General features: G+C 58.2%; 1 long non-coding RNA gene across 1 annotated transcript; it reads right to left on the bottom strand.

Moving 5' to 3' along the window:
* Positions 1-5991: 5991 nt before the first annotated feature.
* LOC138922719 (uncharacterized) lies at positions 5992-8580 on the bottom strand. Its single transcript, XR_011435840.1, has 2 exons — positions 7477-8580; positions 5992-6701 (listed from the first exon to the last, which is right to left on the bottom strand). It is a non-coding gene; the product is annotated as an uncharacterized lncRNA (long non-coding RNA).
* Between the last annotated feature and the right edge of the window lie 795 nt (positions 8581-9375).

The following is a 9375-nucleotide window of genomic DNA, read 5'->3' as shown; positions in this document are numbered from 1 at the left end:
CGTCCGAGTCGGAAAGGAACGGACAGCTTTCCTCCTTTGGGCCCCTGACTTGGGACCAACAGGGGAAGAGAAACAGGCCTCTCTCCCTCACACCCTGGCCCCTTCCCCCAGGACGCCCTCCTTCTAGTCAGCCCGCCTCTGGCTTTTCCACACGCCGACGACCGCTCGTCGGCATGGACCCACCTTCCTTGGGGGACACCACCACACGACTCTCCCACTCGTCTGCCTGCCTTTCGTTGGCGTCGCTGCCAAAGGCGAGGGGTAGGGGTGGCGGTGGCAGGGACGGCAGGGGCCCAGCGGCTCTCTGGAGGGTGAGGAAGTCTTGCTGGTTCTCCTAGGTCGGTGATCTTTCTCGATCTCCACACACATTCTTCGTTTGGGGAGCCAAGAGACGCCCTCTGAGGAATCCCTATGGCCAGGGTCGATCACTTACTCGCTCACTGCCTCGGCCTCGGCCTCGGCCTCGGCCTCTGTCCATCTTGTCTCTCTCCCTCCCTCCCTCCCTCCCTCCCTCCCTCGTCGGTCTCTGTGTGTGGACGTCTAGGTGGAGGCGAGGCAGGGAGGCCATCCACCCACCCACCCACCTCGTGGTTTACCACACGCTCTACACGGAGGTAGAATTCCCATCCCACCGAATCCATCCTTTCCACGGGGCACAAGCCAGTGGCCTTCGGGGGTCTCTCTCCCCAAGGTGGCGCATCCGTCACGGCTATCTATTTCCAGAAGGTTTCCGTTTCCATCCCCTCCCTCCGAAAGAAAAAACGGCCCCACTCCCGGATCTGCCTCACCACGACCACCACCACCACCACCGCCGCCGCCGCCGCCGCCGCCGCCGCCGCCGCCGCCGCCATCTGCTGTCGCCCTCTAGGGTTGGACCGTTCTAGCTCTCTCCTCTGTGTGGAATCGCAACGTAGGTCGCCTTGGATGTCTGGCACCTCTCACTTAGCAGAAGGTTTTGGAGGCTCAGGCTGGGCCACGCTTTGGCCCGGGTCAGTGTTCCGTTCCTCCGGACGGCTTCCTCGTTTTCCACGAGAAGGAGCCGTGAAGACGGAAAGGAAGGGCGGATGGATGGCTTCTCCCGTGCTACCGAGTCCCTCTCCCCTTTTCCCCAAAGCGTGAGGGGCGGTCGACAGGATCGTCTCTGATGACAAAAGTCAGAGGCACCCCGGGTCAGACACCGTGCGAGGCGTTGGTGTGTTCTCGAGACGAGAACACGTCCCCGTCAGCGTTTCCTGTCGTTCTCGTTCCGAAAGGATTCACGCGCCACCCCGTCTCCCTCAAGGTCTTAGGGCTGTCGTGCTCCGCAGCCGTCACGTGTCGTGGATCCTGGGCACCACCACGCCACCCCGCCCCCGCCCCCCCGCCATAGCTGTCGATCGCTATGTGGCACGCCTACGTTTGCCCAAAAGGGCAGTCCGATGGACAGCGTGGGTGCTTTTCCCAGCAGGCAGGCAGGTGAGAGTCACCCCTCTAGAAGGTTTCCAAGCCCCGTTCCATTCTCAGAGGCAGCTCCTTTGGCCATCAAGGAGGCAGGCGATGGGGGTGGGGGTGGGGATGGGGATGGGGCCGGGGCCTCTGTCCCTCTGTCGCGGTAGAAATGATTGGGAAAGGAGGGACGATGGGCGTAGGTCAACCATCCTGGGCGGTGGTGCTTTGGGAGCTTTTTCTAGAAGAAGGAGCGAACGGCCTTCCCTGGGAAGGGAGGAAACCAGAGGAGGTCCCCCTCAGACCGACCTGGCACGAGAAGGACACTCTCTCTCTCTCTCCCTTTTCTTCCTGACTTGAAATCAGGAGACAAAACTCCCCTGCCAAAGGGGCCCTCCCGAAACGGGGAGTGAGGAAGACCTCCTTCTCTTCACGGCTGAAGTTCTCCCTGCCTTTCCTGGACGGGAAGGATAGCACCTACGCCCGCTGCCGTCGGCGACTTTTAGTCCGCCTGGAGAGGAAGAAATTCTTTCCCGTGGCCGAACCCTGGCGGTTCGTTCGTGCTGCAGAGGACGTGGCCCTCTCTGACACACCCAGGAACCTCCTCGCTCCGGGTCGCTCCGGGTCGAGGAGAGGGAGTTCTGTTCTGTGGTTTAGAATGGTGCTTAAAAAGGGACATCGCTTACAAAGGGTCCTCGTCCCCCTTCCTAAACGGACGGCTCGGCTCGGAGGCGTGAGATACGTTTCGCATCCTCCTCGTCGTCTTCACTCAAAGTTTTATTGGAGTTTTGAAGATTTTATTTTTTGTCTTTCCTTTTTCTCCCCAAAGCCCCCCCGGTACATAGTTGTGTGTTCTTCGTTGTGGGTCCTTCTAGCGGTGGTATGTGGGACGCCGCCTCAGCGTGGTTTGATGAGCAGTGCCGTGTCCGCGCCCGGGATCCGAACCGACGAAACACTGGGCCGCCTGCAGCGGAGCGCGCGAACTTAACCACTCGGCCACGGGGCCAGCCCCTTACTGGATTTTTAAAACAACTCCGGGGGCCGGCCCGGTGGCGCGGCGGTGAAGTTCGCACGTTCCGCTCCGCCGGCCCCGGGTTCGCCGGTCCGGATCCCGGGCGCAGGACCCGGCACCGCTTGGCGAGACACGCTGTGGCAGGCGTCCCACCTGGAAAGTAGAGGGGGATGGGCACGGATGTCAGCTCAGGGCCAGTCTTCCTCGGCCGACAGAGGAGGATTGGCGGCAGATGTTCGCTCAGGGCTCATCTTCCTCAAAAATAAAATAATAAATCGATTCGATAAAATATCAAATAACACAACCGCGGGATCACGACTTAGAGTCACCATTGGCCCGATGATGCCACTCCCCACCCCCCCCACCCCCCTACCCCCCACCATTTGGAGGTGCCGTCAGTGGGATTCGTTCCTGTTTGTCCATCTTTCTTCCTCTTTTTTTTTTTTTTTTTAAAGACCGGCACCCGAGCTCATTGCCAATCTTATCTTTTCTTTTTATTCCTCCTCCTTCTTCTTCTTCTCCCCAGAGCACCCCAGTACCTAGTTGTATATTCTCTTTGAGGGTCCCTCTGGTTCTGCCGTGTGGGACGCCACCTCAGCGTGGCTTGATGAGCGGTACCGTGTCCGAGCCCAGGATCCGAACCTTTGAAGCCCCGGGCCGCTGAAGCGGAGCGTGCAAACTCAACCGCTCGGCCATGGGGTCAGCCCCTTCCTTCGGAGGAGGAGGGGGGGGGAGGAGGAGGAGGAGGAGGAGGAGGCAGGCGCTGTGTGAAGTCGCCAGTGAGTCTGTGGAAAGAGACGGAGGATTTCCCATGGGAAGCTGGGGCGGGGGACACGGACCAATGTCGTGCGAACTTGAAGGTGAATGATCAAAAAACCCACACACGCCTAGAGCAGCGGGTTGCCAGTTAGGAGTTTGCTTGCCGGGCCCATAACGCAGGGCTCATCGATGAGCCAAACCGTCCGTGATCCTCAAGCAGTCTAGTAGGGTTAGAGAAAGGAGGGGGGCACTCTTTCTGCCCCAGACGAGGCGAGTTTCTCAGACAGCCACCCTGCCCCAACATCTTCCCTCCCTGCCTCCCGGCCCTTGGCGGACTGCGGCCTAAGGGTGGGGGAATTGAAGAAAGCCGTTCAATGGAAAAGAGCCCGAGGCCATGGGAGAGAGCTTCCTGCACTTGAATGAAGCCCTGACACCAGGCCCGTCGGAATGAATGGGCCTGACCTCCCCTCCCCCCCCCCCCCTCCCAGGCTGGCGAGTCCCACCGACTCGACTCGGCAGTGGAAGGCTAGGGGTTTCCTCCGAAATGGTGAACCGGCCCCCTTGTCCACAGGAAAACCACACACGGCTACAGCCTAGGCAGGATCTCGGGCCAAGTCGTCAGGGTGGCAAGATGATGGTGGATGAGAGGAAACTTGTTCTGGGACCGCCCCGCCCCCCCCCATCGCCTCTCTGGCTGAGAAGAGGGCTGGGGAGCGGTGAGGGTCAGGGGGAGAGTGGGGGCGGGGCCGGGACAGGGACCACCGGGCAGTAGGACGGGAGTAGCCCTGAGGCCTGCCTGCCTGCCTGCCTGCCTGCCTGCCTGCCTGCCTGCTTCCTTCCCTGCCGGCGCAGGGCTGAGAGAGGCACGGGGCACGCTGGCTCCTGCCCCTTCACTCATTCGGGAAGCCTTCTGTTGTTGCTCCTGAGGTGCCGGCTGCGGTGACAGACAGAGCAAAACTCCTCTCTCTGTCTATTTCTTCAAAGGCCCGAGTCTGAGCTACGACAGATTCCCCTGTGGCTCGACCCGCAACCTCCCATCCTGCCAGACCAGACCCCTTGTCCAAAAACCTCCACTGGAGGAGCTCTTTCACCTGACCCGGAAAGGAAACACCAGCCCTGCCTCAGCCTCACACCCACCACCACCACCACCATCACAACCATCCCCCCCCCCCGCCCCACTCTCCTCCGGACCCAGATACCTAACAGAGAGAACAAAAATCCAAAAATCCTGCTGCTCTCCTTCTACCGCCTCCACTTTAGAAGAGTCGGTCTCCCCCGAACACCTCAGACTCTGTGACTTCCCGCGGCCTCCCTTTCCCCGTCCCCATGCTCTCCCCGGACGGGCCCCATCTTACACTCGAACGACAGCTCCACCGCTCGGGGCAGCTAGACACGATGTCCCAAAGTGGCCCAGACGGTAGCCTGGTCGATTCCAAAGGACCCACACACGCAGTCGGCCATAAACGTGGTGTGGAGATCGTGGACGTTCGCGGGCCTCTGATGAAATCGCTGCTCCGGGGACCCCGGCGTCTAGGACCCGTCTTCTCCATGTTCTTCACACCGTTGCTCCTGGGCCGGTTATTCTCTTCCCTCTCGCTGACCTTAACGTTTTGTCTCTGCCATTGAATTTTTTTTTTAAAGATTTTATTTTTTCCTTTTTCTCCCCAAAGCCCCCCGGTACATAGTTGTGTATTCTTCGTTGTGGGTTCTTCTAGTTGTGGCATGTGGGACGCTGCCTCAGCGTGGTCTGATGAACAGTGCCATGTCCGCGCCCAGGATTCGAACCCACGAAACACTGGGCCGCCTGCAGCGGAGCGCGCGAACTTAACCACTCGGCCACGGGGCCAGCCCCCTCTGCCATTGAATTTTGACCGTGCGAATGTGACTTGCCGCTGTAGGGCTGCGTGGATCTCTCAGGCATCCTGCTGTGCCATGCGGGGGGGGGGAATCCTTGGTGGGTGGGTCGATAGACGTCCCTTTGGTTGTCCCCTGGAGGGGAGAGACAGAGGGGACGACTCAATCCACCACGAACGCTGATGTCGCTCCGATAAACCTGTAGCGGTGATTCTAGTTTATGGCCCGTGTCCTGAAAAGAACTTCCCGAAGGGCCAGCCCGGCGGTACAGCAGTTAAGTTCGCACGTTCCGTTTTGTCGGCCAGGGGTTCGCCGGTTCGGATCCAGGGTGCGGACGTGGCGCCGCTTGGTGAGCCATGCTGTGGTCGGCGTCCCGCCTATCAACGGGAGGAGGATGGGCACGGATGTTAGCTCGGGACCACTCTCCCGGGGCAAAAAGAGGAGAATTGGCAGCAGGTGTCAGCTCGGGGCTCGTCTTCCTCGAAAAATAAATTAATTAAATAAATAGAAACAACTTCCCAAACCTCTCTGATAACTTGAAGCTTTGAAGTTTTGCGAGGTGAAATCAGGTGATAAAAAAGTCCACGGACGGGGGCAGCCCCGTGGCCGAGTGGTTAAGTTCCCACGCTCCCCTTCGGCGGCCCAGGGTTTTGCCCGTTCAGATCCCGGGCACGGACACGGCACCGCTCGTCGGGCCGTGTGGAGGCGGCGTCCCACATGCCACCACTAGAACGGCCCTCAACTAAGATAGACAACTATGTCATGGGGGGGATTTGGGGAGAAAAATCGGGGGGGGGGAAAAAACAAAAACGGAAGATTGGCAACAGTCGTTAGCTCGGGTGCCAAACTTAAGACAAAAACAATTTCCTTGACGATGTAGATCATTTCCGAGTAAGATAGAACCTGAGACGTGAGTGGCTAAATAGAAGTTTATCTACTTTGGGTTTGTGAGGATACGGAAACGAAAAGACGTTTGGGTCTATCGAGGAACACGTCTCGTGCTTTATTAAAAGCTTTGACAGGGGACGGCGGCACGGCGGCATAGTGGTTAAGCTCCTGCACTCAGCTTCGGCAGCCTGGGGTCCTCGGGTTCAGATCCCGGGCGTGGACCTCCACCGCTCCTCACACCGGGCTGTGGTGGCATCCCGTCCGCAAGATCAAGGAAGTGGGGCGCAGGTGTTACCTCGGGCCCGCTCTCCCTCAAGCAGAAAGAAGAGGAAGATTGGCAACAGGCGTCAGCTCTGTGAGGGCCGATCTTCCTCACCCAAAAACTAAAGTGAGATGAAATCAAATAAAGCGAAGGAAGAGATAAACCTATGAAATCCCATGTTTCTAAAAGTGGCCAAGTGTTTAGAAATTGGCCAAGCGACAGACTGCTCATGGGAAGGACAGTTCCTAATTGCTGACTTCTTAGTTTTCACCAAAATTAAGGTTCGTGAGGGTTAAAAATTCTACTTAACGAATGCGATGAAAGCCACTAGGCCGGCCCAGTGGCACGCTGGTTAAGTGTGCCTGTTCCACTTCGCCGGCCCGGGGTTCGCCGGTTCGGATCCCGGGGGTGGACGTGGCACCGCTGGGCGAGCCACGTGGTGGTAGGCGTCCCACATATGAAGTAGAGGAAGATGGGCACGGAGGTTAGCTCAGGGCCAGCCTTCCTCGGCAAAAAGAGGAGGATTGGCAGCAGTTAGCTCAGGGCTCATCGTCCTCAAAACAAAACAACACAAAACAAAACAAAAAGCCACTAAAAGTGAATATGGGAAACATCTTTGTGTTCAAGGAAAGTGAGATGGCTGCCTTCAGGCAAGAGGGCCTAAAAAGTAAAGATCGTTTTGTCTGTGAAAAGGTGATCACGGGGAAAAAAATCTGAGAAAAAGGTCTGTTCGTGGTCAAGTGGCCTAAAATTGGAACGAGTGGACAGATAGAAATGGCGAGCGATAGGATCTATTGGAGTCTATGAGGAAGCCATTGGGTGTCGGCCTAATTCGGCCTGACAGTGTTTTTCCAAAAGGGCCTGACGTGGCCGTCGAGCACGCATCGCATCGTAGATCTGCTTTAAACATTTCCTACGGCAAGAACCAATGCCCTTAAGGGAAAGGAGCAGCTTCCCCGTGCTCGGGCCTTTCCTTAAGGAGAGGCATCTTTCCTTAGGCTAGGAACGGATGGTTGCGCTCACCTTTGACCATCCGGCTCACCTGTGACCACCCAGGCCCAGACAACAGACCTGCCACCCAGCAGTGTCTGTCGATCGCTGTGCTGACAGAGCAGTGTCGCGACTATCGTCCAAGGGACCTTTCGATCCTATGTGAAACGTCCTCTCTGGGGGTCTAGAAGCACTCTGTACACCCCACTTCCCGGGCGCCCTTTCTTCCTTCAGGAAGAAAGGCCCCGGGCCACAGTCCTTACATCTTAGGTCAGAATAAACTCACCCCGATTTTCACGGATAGATTGGTTCCGGATTATTTCCATCGACAGAATGGAATCAAGTCAATGAGTTTCAAGATCGGAGGGAAGCTGATGCAAAATCAGAATTGGTTTTTCTCGCTCTCGAAAGGATACTTTTCTCTAACTTCTAGTCTCCTCCTGATAAAGACATTGGAAAAGGTTTCTCTTGACCTCTGAGGGAATCGACACCAAAGACAGAGATCCTCCATTTTGTCAGAATGATTTCCTAGGCCTCTAACGGAGGAGGCCTCCCTCGGACGGGAGCTCAGCTTTTGTTTTGCAACAGTTTTCCTCTCTCTGCTTGCCTTTAACATCTCCTTTCCCGTTCTTCTTATTTGGAAGGGAAATACGTGCACCGCTGGGGGGGGGAGGGGGAAGAATTTTCTAAATGACCAAAGAAGATCTACGACTGTTGTTATTTTGGTTTCACGGAGCAGTTCCACGTCCACATTTACCCCATTTTAAACACCCACACACACTCACAGCACGGCGCTGTGAGGATGTCCCGGGGAACTCGATTTGTGGAGGGAATGGCTGTGAGGTCTCTGCCCCCAACCCGCACCATTTGGGTGCTTCTGCTTGTTGATGAGGACGGGAAGCCCTGCTGAAATCCATATTCTTATCACCACACGTGAATCTGCACCCATGCTCCCCCCGTGTGTCGTCTTTGGGCTTTGCTGTGGCCCCGTGCGGAGGGAGACCCGTTTTGTCTTGTAAACTTTTCAGCGGCCAAGCGGCTCGGTCCTTTCCTCTACGACTTGTGGGCTCCGTCTGTCCGTCTGCCTTAGAAAGACCCTCTGGGCCGGAAGTGACAGGCTGCACACAATTCCTGACAGACTGCGGACAATTCCTCCGTCGTCACGGTCCTTCTCTGATGACGTGCATGGTTTCGGTTTGACAGCGACCCCCACCCCCCACCCCGCCCTGATTTTCTAAGTCCTCCCGGGACCCGGGAAGTGCTCGGGCCGCTCCGGGAATCGGGGGCCGGCAGCCCCGGCCTGCCCCGTGGCATCTCCGGGGACTTTTCCACCCTCTGTCCGCGTCAGCCAGCCGGCAGCCCCGGCCCGGCCCAGGAGTCACGTGGGGAGTCTGTCCCCTTCCTGGCAAGCCCACCCACCCCACCCCCCTCCCCGCCGATTTTCCAAGACCTCCTTCTGCGCCCAGGGTTGCCCTGTGCTGCCTGGGAGCTCCGAGGTGGACACCCTGGGGCCTCGCGTGGTGACCTCCCGGCCGCCCCAAGCGGGCCCAGAGAGAAAGAGAGAGAGAGACAGAGTCAGAGACAGAGAGACAGAGAGACAGAGACAGAGGTAGACAGAGAGAGACCTGACCCGGCGGTGGGCTCAGGCTGTGCACTCTCGCTGGCCGGTTCCCTCCCGCTGACCCCTCCGCGCCGGTTGTTGGGCGCCATCTGGCGGCCGCTTTTACAGAGTGGCCCTCCTCCGGAGCCCCGGCGACATGAGCAAGGGATGGGACTTGCAGGACGTCTGTGTGGTTTCCAGTGTGGGTCTGTGTGGAACAGAGCTGCTAAGAACATTCATGCCCCGGATTCTGTGTGAATGAACAGGAACGTGGCCGCAGCCCCCACCCCGCCCCCCGCCCCAGCCCCCGGGAGTGGCGGGAGTGGGGCCCTCCAGACCACCCTCGGGTTGGATGCCTCCCTCCCTGGAAGGACTCACGGGACTCCACAAAAGCTGACTTCCTGGAGGTCCAGCGGAGACCCCCAAGGCCCAAGGCCCCCCACCACCACCACCACAGATCACTGTGGAAGCCTTAACGACCCAAGGCTCCAGCTACATACAGACGCTCTTAGGAGGCAAGATACACCAAGGGCTTATGTAGGTTGCCGCTTTCGGTGGTTGTTTCCGCGGCGTGTGAGTTTTGGA

The sequence above is a fragment of the Equus caballus genome, unplaced genomic scaffold, assembly GCF_041296265.1.
Source record: "Equus caballus isolate H_3958 breed thoroughbred unplaced genomic scaffold, TB-T2T unassigned-0002389, whole genome shotgun sequence".
Taxonomy (NCBI): Eukaryota; Metazoa; Chordata; class Mammalia; order Perissodactyla; family Equidae; genus Equus; species Equus caballus.
The sequence above is the reverse complement of the archived record's forward strand: the minus strand, read 5'-3'. Positions and strand labels throughout refer to the sequence as shown.